This window comes from Schistocerca nitens, chromosome 1 (assembly GCF_023898315.1).
Source record: "Schistocerca nitens isolate TAMUIC-IGC-003100 chromosome 1, iqSchNite1.1, whole genome shotgun sequence".
Lineage (NCBI taxonomy): Eukaryota > Metazoa > Arthropoda > Insecta > Orthoptera > Acrididae > Schistocerca > Schistocerca nitens.
The window spans coordinates 813228742-813243998 of record NC_064614.1 but is presented as its reverse complement, the minus strand read 5'-3'; positions in this window follow the sequence as shown (position 1 = coordinate 813243998).

Below are 15257 nucleotides of genomic sequence, written 5' to 3'. Positions count from 1 at the left end.
TTGCAGCAGCAGTGGTGAGTCTGAGTTAGTGAACACGGTCCTTTGTTGGCTCGCAGTACCCCATCAACCAAGTTGCGTCGGTGAATGGGCAGCAGTTGAGTGCACTATCCTGTCACCTACCTTGAACAGTAGCGGGCAGAGCTGTATTGCGGGCTTGCATACTCCCACTGCCCACACCGCTGAGAACAGCCAGGAAAATTTCGACATCTTCCTTCTTCCTTGCTCATTTTGCGATACATATTCCGCAGTAATGTTCACGCTACTTGCTTTGCGTACTGATGTGTCGCCTTGCGTCTCCCGAATTTTGTTACATTCAGCATTCGCCTATTGGCCTACGGAAATGCTTTCTTTCTGTCTCTTTTCCAAATGTTTGGGTAGAGTGAAAACAAGACTCCCTAGCAATTAGACAACGCATTTCTTGTGCTAATTTTCATAGTTGACAAATAGGGCCTCAATGTCACCACTGTGAGGTCTGGTTTCGCAAAAAACGATTTAATTCCTGGAAATTAATCAGGGTAATTAAGATAAACGTAATTAGTAATCTGAGAGACAATCACAAAATGGATCTTTGTCCTCATTTTCGCAGCCAAATAAAAAGAGGTAAATGAACAAATGAAGTATCAAATTGACCAGTGTGAGATCTAATTTTATAAAAAAAATTAATTGTTTAAAAGTAACTGTTTAGTGATTTGAGGGAAAATTAGGCAATGGATTTGTTCGAATTTTCATAGCCAAACGAAGAGTGAGAAATGGACAAGTGAAGTACAAAAAATACCAGGGTGAGGTGTAGTTTTGCAAAGTAATTAGTTAGTTGCTTGAAAGTATCAAAACTTGAAAAGAAAAATTTTAAAAACGGTCAAATCATTTGCTAAATGATTCATCTAAAAGTAAGAAATAAAATGGGTTACGGAAAATTTGCTCACCTTTAATGAGGCTCGAAATCACGTACAGCAATAATTTCCCAACAGACAAACATACCCTAGTAGTCTTCCAAATTCTAAGTTGAATATTGAACGTTAAATTCTCAGTCGGTGCCTCATTTGCTGTACGTGATTTCGAGCATCATTCAAAGTCGCTCTAATTTCTTTTACGTCTTACTTTTAGACAAATCATTTCACAAAACATTCTCCCTTTTTTTAAAATTTTTCTATACTTTTTTCTTTTGACATGCTTGGACTATCGCCAAACTACAAGGAGATGATGGAAGTCATCGTCAAAGTTGCTGCAGTGTTAACATTCAGCGTTAATTCAGTCCTCATCAGGCAGTTATTGCGAGAAAATGTTTCAAAACATATTGGTCACATACGCGTATTTTCGTACTTCGTAAGTAGTGCACTGAGTAGCAATAGTGTAAAAATGTAGCTGTTGCAGTATGATTCTTTGCTGCTAATTGATGTGTGCTTGCACTTTTCATTGGCAACTATTAATACCAGTTGCCCAACGTATAGCTTCTTGCTCATAATGTGAAACAATCTACATTTGTACACTACAAAAAACGAAAAAGAAAGAAGCAGCCTATGATTTCATGTAACAGCAGTCAGTGACAGCAAAACGCTCGAAAACGAGCGATGCGGAAAACTAAAATATACTGCAGCGTGTATGTCGATAGTGCAGTGACAGTCATGGTAATGATGGTGGTACTCTGCTCCAAAACTATAACAAAATCCCAAAGAAATTTTAATGAAGTACGTGACTGCTCAGTTGACTGTGTATGAGATTGTGACTGTGGTCGTCGTCCTGCTTACGCTAGCAGTCGCGTGTTTGCTTACGCGGAACTGCGATGCTGAGGAGACGTCAGCCTGACTACAATGTACAAGGAATGTCTTTGCAATTGTTAATATGGACAACCGTCGCCTGTTTATTGGAATGACGATAATGAAGAATTCGTGCCGGACCGGGACTCGAAACAGGATTTCCCGCTTCCCGCGAGCGCTGTGCACTAATCACGCCCAGACCCACACTTCCCTATGTCGTCGTCCGTGTGTCACAACCTGCAAATGTCATTACGTATATTCCCCTCCAGGAAGGACACATTTATTGAGAGTCGAGGTGCTGGTACTGGCGAATAAATTCGGAATATCAGTGCCTATGCTATTAAGAAGTATGATGCAATGTAACTTCCGATATGCATGCATGCACTGACTATCAAGGTTTCTGATTCCGCCGTACGGTAATCTTGGTGCTCGTTCGTGTCGCCATATTCCTCGGCGGTGCGTCAACCCGGTGGACGCCACTCCGGCAGCGTCGCCACTGCTGCGCGCACACCTGCCTCACCTCCGCGTCATCAGCGGCCTCAGAGACAGGTAGACAAGCATTGCAAGCTCACTGGCACGGAATACCTACGATCAAACACGTGCAGCACCCCCGTAAGGAAATGAATCGCTACCCATTAGAAGACCCGGCACTCCCTAAATGAGAAACACAGTTCAGGACTTCATACAGCATTTTTCAAAGGCACAAAAGCCGGCCGATGTGGCCGTGCGGTTAAAGGCGCTGCAGTCTGGAACCGCAAGACCGCTACGGTCGCAGGTTCGAATCCTGCCTCGGGCATGGATGTTTGTGATGTCCTTAGGTTAGTTAGGTTTAACTAGTTCTAAGTTCTAGGGGACTAATGACCTCAGCAGTTGAGTCCCATAGTGCTCAGAGCCATTTGCCATTTTGAAAGGCACAAACAGAAAAATACCGAAAGAAATAGATTAAAGGCAAATCAAACGTATGAAAGCACCAACAGGACTACTGGAAGGACAAATTTGTTAGATCCTCCGCGAAACGCGGAAAATACGCCCAGAAAAAAAAAAATGGTTCAAATGGCTCTAAGCGCTATGGGACTTAACATCGGAGGTCATCAGTTCCCTAGACTTAGAACTACTTGAACCTAACTAACGTAAGGACATCATACACATCCATGCCCGAGGCAGCATTCGAACCTGCGACCGTAGCAGCAGCGCGGCTCCGGACTGAAGCGCCTAGAACCGCTCGGTCACAGCAGCCGGCCGAGCAGGATTGGAAAGAAAGTCAACACCTGGAGACAAAAATCAGATTGCTTGAAAAGGAAAATGATAGGCTGAAGCAAGAAAATGAAAAACTTAAAGTGCAAGTGGCAAGACTAGATGTCACATATGCAGCAATGGCTGCCTCAGCTGCAAATAATATTACAAACGCAGTACAACATGCAAAAAATACGAACACTATCTTCATTGCGGGAACAACCGATGTGTATGCCAGGGTTGTGAGAGACACAATTAGCAAATCAGTGGACCCTGTAATGGATGATTAATTAAGAGCCATAAGCTCGACATAAAAAATAGTAATTTTAGTAGCCGAAAACAAAACAGACAGTGCAAAAATTGTCGATAAAGTTAAAAACATTGCATATACAAAATGTGCACTACCGAAACAGAAAAGGCAGTTGCTGGCGGTACATAATTTATCAAAAGAAAGAACAGATGAACACGTCTAGAAAATCTTTGTGAACTGAATGCAAAAGACAAAATAAAGAAATCTAAATTATTGGAGGAGATGATACTATAATTCAAAGTAGGGTACCAGCTGAGAAACAGATTTCATCAAGGTATTGTAGTAACTCCATGAATTACTATTGACAGCAAAGGATTTGTCGCATACTTAACGCTACAGCAACGGGAGTTTGCTAGGATAAACTATGGAGATTCAAATGGCTGAGCACTATGCGACTTAACTTCTGAGGTCATCAGTCGCCTAGAACTTAGAACTAATTAAACCTAACTAACCTAAGGACATCACACACATCCATGCCCGAGGCAGGATTCGAACCTGCGACCGTAGCGGTCGCTCGGCTCCAGACTGTAGCGCCTAGAACCGCACGGCCACTCAGGCCGGCTAAACTATGGAGAATAAATACAATTATACAATGGTTGGAACTTTAATAATGGCAACGATTTATTTACAGCTCGTACAAAATAGATACGTGTTTCAAAGTTTTACCGACCTTCACCAGCGTTGTGTATAACCCGAAGCCAGCGATGTGGAAGTCATAGGATACTCTTAACATTGCCAGTTGTGTTGGCAGATCGGGCGGCACGGTCTTTTGCCCGACGAATTTGTAGCAGTTCTGAAGCGAATGCTGTGAAGTGTTTCCTTCATTTGATAAATCGAGTTGAAGTTACGAGGGCTTAAGCCAGGGGAGTGCAGTAGGTGTTATAGCTCTCAGCAGCCAAATCAGTCAAACAAACCAGTAACAGCTTGCACTGTACGCGCTCGAGCATTGTCCTGCAAAATGATGGTCAGGTCCTGCAGAAAGTGTCATCGCTTCTGTCTCTAAGTTGGTCTTAGGTTGTGTTCCAAAAATGAACATTATAGACACAGAAGTGATGACACTTTCTGCAGGACCTGACCATCATTTTGCAGGAAAATGCTCAAACACGTACAGTGCAAGTTATTACTGATTTGTTTGAGTGATGCGGCTGCTAAGTGCTATACCACCTCCTGCACTCCCCTGACTTAAGCCCTCGTAAGTTCAACTCGATTTCTAAACTGAAGGAAACATTTCACGGCTTTCGTTTCAGAACTGCTAAAAATTCGTCGGGCAATAGACCGTGCCGCTCGAACTGCCAACACAACTGGCACTGTTAAAAGTATCCTACGACTTCCACATCGATGGCAATGGGTTATACACAATAGTGGTGACTGCTTTGAGGTCATTAAAACCTTGAAACACATATCTATTTTGTGCGAGCTGTAAATAAATAGTTGCCACTATGAATGTTCCAACCCTCATATGAGCATGATACAAAGTGCAATCTCTTCACCTAAAACCGAATGAGCCTTTACATCACTCACAACTAGAGGGAACAGAAAACCTATGTCTACTATACTTAGGAACTGGCGATGAGCAATAACATGGCGACATTTCATAGAAAAACTATCAACAAACGAAGTGGATACTGCAAAATATCCTTCCTCTCACAACAATCTTATCCTTAAAATCAGTGACAATTTCTTAAGTCTGTTAGAATGTTCGTGGAAGTATGTTCCGTTTATGTAACTAAACGAAAGGCAGTTTGTTTTTTGCGATACGCATTTCGCACCTTTTATTTGTGTAGCATCAAAAATGGTTCAAATGGCTCTGAGCACTATGGGACTCAACTGCTGTGGTCATAAGTCCCCTAGAACTTAGAACTACTTAAACCTAACTAACCTAAGGACAGCACACAACACCCAGCCATCACGAGGCAGAGAAAATCCCTGACCCCGCCGGGAATCGAACCCGGGAACCCGGGCGTGGGAAGCGAGAACGCTACCGCACGACCACGAGATGCGGGCTGTGTAGCATCTTCAGCGCCCTGTAGTACATGTTTCTTTTTATACATATAATACATGCATTATGTTGTAGTTACAATATGTTACTATGTTACATTTCGTAAAGTATTTCCCTTGTTGTGTAGCGTAGTAACGTAGTGTAACTATTAAATAATACATTTATCATGTGTAAAAACAACTTGTATTACAAGCCACTGAAGATGCTTCTTAAATTTAAAAAAAAAAAAAAAGCTAAACGCCTGTGGCAACAGACAAACTGTCTTTCCTTTACTTGAATAGACGGAACACATTCCATGAATTTTGAAGCAACTAAGGCACGACGAACAACGGAAAAAATGACTCATAGTATGTATGGACATGTATGCCAATGGAACTAGCCATAGCAATCATGATTCAGGTGTTTCAAACTGCGATGTTGGCATCCCAGTTGGCCGCTAGGACTAAAGAACTGAAAGATGAAGTATTGAATAGTAATCATCAAACAGACTCCAGTAGTGACCAGCTCATACCAAATAACACGGAGTAGGGTGATATATGAACACTGCTCCGAATGCATGGCTTGCACTATCCCACAATACCAACAATAAATAGCATAGAAAACAAAGATACCACGACCTTTGCAATAACAATTTACGACACTGGCAAGAGTGACAAATATATTATACCAGCGAAGTTCGAATCAGGAGGAATAACTTACACTAACAGCAGACAGGCCAAAGGCGCTATAATTTCGGAGCAAATGTACATTAGAACGAAAAGAGCAAGAATGAAGGAAAACCGCCAAATATACGAAACAACGTTACCACACTAACAAATACAGACAATAAACGAAATTTAGAAGCGGTAGATCTGACTGAGATTTGAAGACATACAGTTAAACGTGAAACTCAACAAGGAAGGAAAAAATTACACACTTCGCCCTTCAGTATGTAACAAAAAGACGGCATGAAAAGATTTGATCAATCGCTCTCTCCACAACGGAGACAGCAGAAACACTAATAATGCAAGCAAATAATCTGCTCGCATATATGAAAGAATTATCTGAGCAATGTCTACAGAAAAATATTCTAGTCAGTAGACATGACTAGAAGGTGTCATGCAGGCTCCTACTGGATACCTAACAGGGATTCGACGGAACTCCAACATATCGTAGACAGAAGTCTCAACTTCTAAACTGAAAAGTGATTACATGAAGAGGACTTGGACAATAATGAAGCAGACCGAAGAGTCCACCATCTTATCCCGTCCATTCGCGAATGCTTTACTCTTGGCTATGTAAGGCTCAGTCAAGGCTTGGTACACTACGTAACTGGACACACCCCATATCAAGTTTACATACACAGATTTAACGGGAGAGACAATGACAGACATCTGTTACTATGGAACTGTAACACCTGACCACATTATTCTTAAATGTGACGCCTATAATAGAAGTAGGCAACCAATAGACTAACCAACCACTATACGAGCTTTGAAGAAATTAAAAATGGTGGTCAGAAACAGAAAATATCGTTAACACTAATCTGCCAGCAAGACAAATACGCCAGGTCATGGCAATTACAGCAATATCATAGAAACGTGAATGTGAATAAGTAAGTGCCAGCGAGGGCACGCAGCTTTGTGGAAGATGTGAGTGTTGCGTTACAAAAATTTGGAGATTTTTGGTAAGTTCCTATGGGATCAAACTGCAGAGGTAATCGGTCCCTAAGCTTACACACAACTTAATCTAACTTACACTAACTTACGCTAAGCACAGTACACACACCCGCACCCGAGGGAGGACTCGAACCTCCGACGGGGGGAGCCGCGCGAACCGTTGCAAGCAGCCTCAGACTGCGCGGTTAGCCCTCGCTGCTTTGCATTACAGAAAGTGCGTGTGCGACCAAGATAACAGCACTGTACAAGGCAGAAGCTGCAGTACCACAAGCCCGCGCAGTATCCAGTTTCACGTCGGCAACGGCGACCCATAGGAGCTGTGCGTCGGACTCAGTGCGTAACACATGAAGTGTAACACAGAGTCGCAAACAGTTCAATGCTTTTTGGTGTCTGTTTTTAAACATACAAGAAAATTGATTGTTTTGGCAGTGATAAAACAGTAACGTGCTTCGACGGAATTCCAGAGCATATACACATTTTTATATAAATGCACTCATATTTTTGTAAGGTGATATTATTCACTCTAACGTCTTCTCTCTGCTCGTGCTATTCTTATTTAGAGCCTACCGTAAAGTAGCTGTTACAGTTAAATATTGTCTAATAGAAGTATCTTCTCAACAAATGTTGTTACTGGACATATTCAGCTATTGTTGTGATTATTATTATTTATATTTGCAGACTGAAGTGACGAATGAAAATTTGTACCAAGGCAGGGATTCGAACTCGGATCTCCTGCTCATTGGGCAGATATATTAACCACTACGCCATCCTGGCACAGTGGCTTTACACAACTGCGTGTGCTACCCTAGGATACCTCCCTCCTCAATCGAAATTCACATTCACGCCTCAGTCCACTCTGTATACTCCCTAAACTCGAAAAGCATTTCAGAGGCCCTCCAACTGTATTGGAAAAGCACCTCTGCATCGAACAAAAGGGGGATCCTATCTGAAACCCAGGCACAGGTGCTTTGATCAAATGAAACTACAAGTTTCCACAGACCTTTTCAAGTCTCAAACATCCATGGCGTATATATGCAGACTGAAACGACGAATTAAAATTTGTATCCGACTGGTATATATAGCTTCGTTATTATTATTATTATTATTATTATTATTATTATCATTATTACTATGCCGAGACAGTTCTGTAATCAGTTAACACACGAAACAACTTAGATAAATGTTGGAAACACGATCTCGTATATAAATAGAGAGATCAGGTCTAAAGGAAGCTTTAAAATACTTTAAACAAATAAGTAAATGAAACAATGATGATATAAAAACACCGGACAGTGCGCGCTGCGTGTTCCGTACGGATGTGAAACACAGTGATCGTATTTCCCTGGTTTTAAGTAAAAGAAATGACAGGATACTCGGATACTGCCATTTGTTAACTAAAGGTATTTGTCATACTGAACTTGCTGGACCTTTATTGGAATAAATCTCAGAAGGCTTGAATATATATCAGACTGAACTAACGTGGTACTTACACAAGCAGTTTATGTAAGAAATGGTAGCACGAAGTTTTGCGGGTTTGTTTACCTCGTGAAAGTGAGCGACGAAAATGACATACGATTTCAGCTGGTAGGCTCCCCAATATGGCCTATGACATCTAATGAAAACACACTTTTAAAAAAATCCACGACGTAGATTTTACACGACGTAGTCCATTAATGCTATTAAGTCCCATACGTATTGTTATCAGAGGGGCAGTGTGTACAAAATAAAGTTAAGAGTATCTCGCACTGAGGCATACAGGACATATTATCATGTAAAAAGCCGTATTCCGACAGCCCATCATTATATGGAACCGGTGTAAACCTTGGCTTATGATATCGTAAAACGCACACTTTGACTTCTACCTTATAGTAATTTGCAGGGTATAGGTGTAGGCCGTCTTGTAACAGGCAAATTAAGTGTTTAAATATCGAATGACGACTAGAGTGTTTAGCGCACTGGACCTGAGTTCAGAAGGAACTTAGTTCAAACTTACTTCGCGACAGCCTGATTCAGATTTTCCATGAATTCGTAAATTTCTTAACCTCTGTTGATCTCTTATATAACGAAACGATAAACCCTATGCTTCCTTCCTTTCTTCCACTTTTCATCCAATAAGACCATACATAACAAAACACTGCTGTTCAAATCGAAACGATGGTGTGCAGTGCGTCTGTCGTTCAGAAATACGATGCATGCATGTCCGAAAGAACTTTGCATCGTATTTCTGATCCATACAGGCACTGTAATATCGAATTTATGCGCCGAAACGGGACAATCGACTTTCAACTAAAAGGACCTCTCTGTACGGGAATATACATAACGGACGTACCAGTGCAGGGTGTAGAAGCGTAGTTAACGATGTATGAACGTTTGGGTCTGGCCGTAACTCGTGCTTGAACAACCTAATAGTAAGGCTGCGATAAGTGGGAAATCCGTGTTTCTCCTCCACAAATTTTCATTGTCGTCATTCCATTATACAGTTGATGGTTGTCCATATTCGCAACTGCGAATACATTTCAATGAAAATAGCGGTGGATGACTGCATTCTCAAAAATAATCAGACGAATAGAATTCAAAATAATGCCGTGCTTTCATTTCAAGAATGAAGACAGTTATGTGTTTGACACATATAGAGATTTATGTATCATACTACAATTAATAATAATTTTCCTGCTACGTTCTGCGTGTTCTGATGGCTGTGAGAATATAATTTGTACTTCACCAATCGTTTCGGTTGCAGACACGGTAGTTTTATTTGGCTCTAACGCTAGACGTGTACCAACATCATCAAAAAACTAATCAGAATTTTCGTAATAGACTGATCGCTTGAAACGCGTTTCTGTAATATTCCATATGTGTGCACCAGATAAGTGATTAAAATTTAAAAAAAACGTTTACATATATGGTTTCGTGGAAGCGATACTATTACAGGCTGATTTAGACAATAACGGTTTCCAGTCAACAAGTTAAGCCAGTCTGATAATACTCTAAATCTAAATTGATAAATTGTGGCCGGACGGAGTGGCCGTGCGGTTCTAGGCGCTACAGTCTGGAGCCGAGCGACCGCTACGGTCGCAGGTTCGAATCCTGCCTCGGGCATGGATGTGTGTGATGTTCTTAGGTTAGTTAGGTTTAATTAGTTATAAGTTCTAGGCGACTGATGACCTCAGAAGTTAAGTCGCATAGTGCTCAGAGCCATTTTTTTTTTTTTTGGTAAATTGTGGTCACTGAATAATTCTTTCAGTCCTGCAGGACTGAAGCTATTAGGCATAATCGTCAGTCGCACCTCGAAAACTCAGTCAGTACGTACAAAGCACGTGAAAGGCAAAGTTTTCTGTTAGAGTCCCGCTCCAAAACTCAGCTGTAATCTGCCATAGAATTCCACTAATTCTTCATTTTTTTCTGCAGTATATCATCAGCAAAAAGTTCTCGGCCAAATAGCTAGGTCCTCGTGCATACAATCAAAATGTTTCGACAGTCGGCCGAGTTATCATCTGCAGGAAGAGGCTGGAGTACTGTCCCATTGCACCTGCCTTGCATGGGTTCACCGGTGATGAACACTCCGCCGCAGGAACGCACTCCCGCGCACTTTCGGTTCGGATTCTGATCAACGATTTCATTATATTTGCAATCAGATCGAAGGCAGTATCGTAGTCCTTTTTCTGACTCACACTCCCCGAACCTCATGCTCTTACACCGAGAAATCAAGAACCGTACTTTTTCTTCTTCGACCTACTGCTTACTTAGGAAAGGTAAAGTGTTAACTATTTATTGAGACACTGAAGACCTACAAGGTGCACACCCACATATAAAGGGTATCTGTCACAAGAGTCGTCAGGTACATTTTCTCTCGTGTTTCACCAGATATTTGCAATTTCGTTTTAGCATTGTGTAGCTGGTGCCAGCACAAACAAATAGTGCTCATGACGTCTTTCACTCGACGCCTAGTGTAGTCCGGAAGTGTCGTATTGTTTCCCATTACAAACAAAATTACATTCAAAGCGGAATTTTAGTGCCCATTCAACAGAGCGGTCCCTTATTAGTGCGATGTTTGTTTTATCGCTGTGTATTAACAAGGACAGTAAAACTCGTAGACTAGCCGGTACACGGGCAGCGGCAGCACTGCCTTCGTCCTCACTGACTGCTGTCGCCAAGCGCGCAGTGCTACTTAGTTGCTGCTGGATTGCTGTTTATTCTTCGTGTTTTACGGTCCCTGTTAATAAATATCGAGAAAGCGAATATCGGAAAAGACTAATGCTGAAGCTCTCTGTCGAACTGGTACGTAAAATCCAGATTTTTTAAAAAAATCTTCGTTTGTATTGGGAAACAAACCGACACTTTCTGTTGATACTGGGCGTCGCATGAAAAGCGTGACAAGCAGAAATTGCTTGGAAAGACTCCAGCTGCAGGACGCAGAAACGAAATTGCAACTATCTGCCGAAACATCAGACAGAATCCGCTTGATGGCACGTAGGAGAGACGCCCGGTATTCTCCTGAAGAAACAGCACTGTGCACTGTGGTGGGTATGTAGTGCCATTATTATCGATTTTGTGTCCTGTTCCATTTGAATACTTATTCTCTTTATTTCTGCATGAGATATATTCTGGTGACAGCATAATAGTCGCACTGTCTTCTATGAATATACCCAACAGGGCTCTGCAAGAACTCTGTCGTCTTCTTTCTAAGGATTATCATTTAAGTTCCCTGCGATAATCTGTTAAATTCTCGTGTGGACAGTACCGATCTGCTACGATCCTAGCAGCACGGCTCTAAATTCGTTCGGTATCTACTTGATAAGAACTCCAAACACTGGAACAATACACTACAATCTGTCGCTTGGCACCTTGTTTGCGATTTACTTTACACGAAGTCTTTCCAGGAAATCCAAGTCTTCCATTCGCCTACCATAAAACTGATTTTATGTATTCGTCGTATTTCGTGTCGTTTCTTAGTATGATCGCTAGGTACGAGGGCTATTTTGTGTTTCGACCTCCAGTTAGTCGTGAAATTAAAACCACAGAGAAAATCTGGTGAAGCTTTGGACAGATGTGTCGCGCAGCGTCTCTAGTATGTCCGTCTGTTGCGTCACGCCACACTTTTTAGTTCTGAGGGCACAGTGACCACGTAAGGATGCCTAGAAAATAGTGTCTCCCGCCAAATGTGGAGTCCTGCTGAGGAGTTTCGCCTGATTATATGCACCCTGCATAGAGCAAGTGTTACGCGTCTCTTTCTTCATAATGAGATGGTTTCTCTTTGTTGTAGGCATTACCTTACATTTACTCACACTGAAGATTCAAATGGCTCTGAGCACTATGGGACTCAACTGCTGTGGTCATAAGTCCCCTAGAACTTAGAACTACTTAAACCTAACTAACCTAAGGACATCACACACATCCATGCCCGAGGCAGGATTCGAACCTGCGACCGTAGCAGTCGCGTGGTTCCTGACTCAGCGCCTAGAACCGCTAGACCACCGCGGCCGGCCACACTGAAGGAAATTAAAAATTTTGTACTGGAGTTTCTACCATAATTTTCTGTACACAAAAATCTTAATCTTATACTACTGTTGATGGTGTCTGATAAACCTTGTTTGTATATTGAAAACGTTAGACATCCTGTTACACTTTTCTTGGGGTGCTCTCGAGGTTACTATGGTTTCTGTGGAACATTCGTCTTCAAGTATAACGTCTTGGACCCAGTTAGTCAAAAGGGACAGAGAGTTTAATGTCCCGTCGACATCAAGGTCATCAGAGATGGAGCGGAAGCTCGGATGGATTCAAGAATGGGGAAGGAAATCGTCCGTGCACTTTCAAGGAACCATCACGGCATTTTCCTTGGGCTATTTAATGAAATCGTGAAAAACCTAAATCTGGATGACCGGACAGGGGTCTACATCCTCCCGAATGCGAGTTCATTGTCATAAGCACTGCACCACCTCGCTCGGTCCCCGTTTGTCAAATATTCCTTGATCCAATTACTTATTTTCGACGACGCGCCATATGATCGTTTGTTGGTCAGTAGTCGGCGATGTGGTACAGTGTGGAAAGCTTTCCAAAATCTAAGGAAACGGAATCTATCTCTGCTCCTGCTTACATTGTTTGCAAGACGTCTATATAGTTGAGCAAACCGTTTTCTTTCTGCATCTATGTTGACTCTGTGTGCGCATCGTATTTTCCTCCAGAAACATAATAACTTTTTAAACTTAGAATATGTTGGTCTGTAATATTCTGTGGACATGCTATTCTCCTAAACATGTCTTACGGGGTGTTGTATTGTTTTGGAAGAGAGCGCCACCAACGTCGAAGTGGCAAACAGTTGTTTATTGTGAAACATGTTGTTGTTGTTGCGGTCTTCAGTCCTGAGACTGGTTTGATGCAGCTCTCCATGCTACCTCTATCCTGTGCAAGCTTCTTCATCTCCCAGTACCTACAGCAACCTACATCCTTCTGAATTTGCTTAGTGTATTCATCTCTTGGTCTCCTTCTACGATTTTTACCCTCCACACTGCCTTCCAATACTAAATTGGTGATCCCTTGAGGCCTCAACACATGTCCTACCAACCGATCCCTTCTTCTAGTCAAGTTGTGCCACAAACTTCTCTTCTTCCCAATCCTATTCAATACTTCCTGATTAGTTATGTCATCTATCCATCTAATCTTCAGCATTCTTCTGTAGCACCACATTTCAAAAACTTCTATTCTCTTCTTGTCCAAACTATTTATCGTCCATGTTTCACTTCCAACCATCGCTACACTCCATACAAATACTTTCAGAAATGACTTCCTGACACTTAAATCTATACTCGATGTTAACAAATTTCTCTTCTTCAGAAACGCTTTCCTCGCCATTGCCAGTCTACATTTTATATCCTCTCTACTTCGAACATCATCAGTTATTTTGCTCCACAAATAGCAAAACTCCTTTACTACTTTAAGTGTCTCATTTCCTAATCTAATTCTTTCAGCATCACCCGACCTTATTCGACTACATTCCATTATCCTTGTTTTGCTTTTGTTGATGTTCATCTTATACCCTCCTTTCAAGACACTATCCATTCCATTCAACTGCTCTTCCAAGTCCTTTGCTGTCTCTGAATGGATTTTAATACCTACTCCGAATTTTTCTTTTGTTTCCTTCACTGCTTGCTCAATATACAGATTGAATAACATCGGGGAGAGACTACAACCCTGTCTCACTCCCTTCCCAACCACTGCTTCCCTTTCATGTCCCTCGACTCTTATAACTGCCATCTGGTTTCTGTACAAATTGTAAACAGCCTTTCGCTCCCTGTATTTTACCCCTGCCACCTTCAGAATTTGAAAGAGAGTATTCCAGTCAACATTGTCAAAAGCTTTCTCCAAGTCTACAAATGCTAGAGACATAAATTTGCCTTTTCTTAATCTAGCTTCTAAGATAAGTCGTAGGGTCAGTATTGCCTCACGTGTTCCAACATTTCTACGGAATCCAAACTGATCTCCCACGAGGTCGGCTTCTACTAGTTTTTCCATTCGTCTGTAAAGAATCCGTGTTTGTATTTTGCAGCCGTGACTTATTAAACTGATAGTTCAGTAATTTTCACATTTGTCAACACCTGCTTTCTTTGGGATTGGAATTATTATATTCTTCTTGAAGTCTAAGGGTATTTCGCCTGTTTCATACATCTTGCTCACCAGATGGTAGAGTTTCGTCAGGACTGGCTCTCCCAATGCTGTCAGTATTTCTAATGGAATGTTGTCTACTCCCGGGGCCTTGTTTCGACTTAGGTCTTTCAGTGCTCTTCACGCAGTATTATATCTCCCATTTCATCTTCATCTACATCCTCTTCCATTTCCATAATATTGTCCTCAAGTACATCGCCCTTGTATAGACCCTCTATATACTCCTCCCACCTCTCTGCTTTCCCTTCTTTGCTTAGAACTGGGTTTCTATCTGAGCACTTGATATTCATGCAAGCGATTCTCTTTTCTCCAAAGGTCTCTTTAATTTTCCTGTAGGCAGTATCTATCTTACCCCTAGTGAGATAAGCCTCTACATCCTTACATTTGCCCTCTAGCCATGCCTCTTAGCCATTTTGCACTTCCTGTCCATCTCATTTTTGAGACGGTTGTATTCCTTTTTGCTTGCTTCATTTACTGCATTTTTATATTTTCTCCTTTCATCAATTAAATTCAGTATTTCTTATGTCACCCAAGGATTTCTACTAGCCCTCGTCTTTTTACCTACATGATCCTCTGCTGCCTTCACTACTTCATCCCTCAAAGCTACCCATTCTTCTTCTACTGTATTTCTTTCCCCCATTCCT